A 1,990-nucleotide genomic window follows, 5' to 3' on the forward strand; every position below is an offset into this window, starting at 1 on the left:
GGCTCCTTCCTCGCTCCTCCCTCCTCCCGCCTCCGCCAGCGAGCGCCGCTGGGCCTCGACTGCGTGGTGCTGGCGGCGGCGGGTTCGCCGATGGTGCTGGTTGGCGGCGGTGCTCCTCGGCCGGCGTCGGTGTGGCCCGTCGGCGCTGATGTCGTGTGCCATGGTGGCTCTTGACACGTCAGTGCGGCCGTTGGTCGTGGGGCAGCGCGGTGGCTAGTGGCGCCCGCCCAGCCCAGACCTGGGCCCTTTTGGGGCCCATCTGGGTTGGGGCGGGCGGGTGGCTCGGTGTTCGGTGACGTCGTTCCCTGGTGGTGGCATGGTGGCGGCGTTTTCGGGCGGTGAGAATTTCGTCGGTCAGCGAGTTGCAACGTGGCGACAGGATTGCCCGGGTCCAAGTGGGCCCGGCCGGGCCATCGGGGGTCGGCAAGTCCTCGTCGCCGCATCCGGTCGGCTCCGCTGCGGCGGTGGAGGCTATTCCCTCCCCCCGGTCGAGTTGTAGTCGCTCCCATGGCAGGGGTCTCCTTGCCCACTCCAGGCCTCGTGTTGGCAGCTCCAGTGAGGCGGCGAGGGTTGTCCGGTAACCGTGGTGGCGCTTGTTCGGCACCGACGCGGTGACGCTTGCGGGTGCCATCGGACCTTCCCGAGGGACGTCGGGTATATCCCTTCCCCACCATCCCTCGCGTGCCGGGGGAAACCCTAGAACTTGTTCGGGCAACAGTGACGGCGTCGTCGCATTCCTTCTTGAAGGTGTTGCTTGGTGCCCGGCGCTTCAAGATGTTGGGAGCGCGGTGGTACTTCATCGGAGGATGCAACGGTTGCCGGTCTTCCTTTCTTCGTTGATCTGCCGGTATCGGCATTTATTTCTCATTCATTTTCTTGTGTTTTCTTGTTTTTAGTTTTAGTTTCTAGTTTTTTTAACACAGTACAAACGCAAGCGCTCATACATACGCGCATACAGTCATTCCTATGAACGCGCACACACACACACCATACCCCTATGAGCACCTGCGAGAGACTGAGCCAGCATATCATCTTGAGATTTACGAAGTCACCGTAGGCGCTTCGTCGTCGACGGGAACGTCTCCTCCCACTGAGGGCGCATCGCCGGAAATCCTGAAATAAATTCAGAAATAATGCAAGCACCAGGACTTAAACCTTGATGGGCTGGGAATACCACTGTCCCTCTAACCATCCAACCGCAGGTTGGTTTGAAAGGATTTGTTTTTAGTTGATGAAGACAAGTCGTTCATAAATGTCCCCGTTTTCATGTTTTTTTTAGCCCCTCGATCACCATGGAGTCACATTTTGTGTACGTCTGGTACTCTGGTTCATGATTCACAGACGGCAAAAGAGGGTGAGATTTCTTTTGGATACAGGACATGCAGGTTACCTGCATGGCCAGATCACATCGGCATTCTTTTACCACTTCTATCATAGTCTTATTTTACATCACTTGCGTATGCATGCGTCTAGTGCCTAGAGTTCAGGGATTAGTTGGGGGTAAAGTAGAGAAAAATAACCAAAAACAAAAGTAATTTAAAAAATAAACTCTCTGCCAAACTATTTCAGAAAATCTAATCCTTTTGGGTTAGCGCCCAACAATTATGCGCTATGCTACATGGGGTAGTTGTATGATGTATGAATTGCACAATGTATTGCTCACGTGCAAAGGCACGTATATATGATGTACAAGAGGTGGGCCACGACCTCAACTATACAAGGAACTAGAAGGTGGGCCCAATACACATATATGCACAACACATATACTCAACACCCCCCGCAGTCAAAGGGGCACCGCTGCTGACGCAAAGACTGGATCGGAACTCCTCAAACGACGCCGTAGGCAAGCCCTTGGTCATGATATCTGCAAATTGTTGGGGAGTAGGGACATGTAAAACACGAATATGGCCAAGGGCCACCTATTCCCGAACAAAATGAATATCCAACTCAATATGCTTGGTCCGTTGATGATGCAACAGATTAGTGGAGA

This window comes from Triticum aestivum, chromosome 3B, assembly GCF_018294505.1.
Source record: "Triticum aestivum cultivar Chinese Spring chromosome 3B, IWGSC CS RefSeq v2.1, whole genome shotgun sequence".
Lineage (NCBI taxonomy): Eukaryota > Viridiplantae > Streptophyta > Magnoliopsida > Poales > Poaceae > Triticum > Triticum aestivum.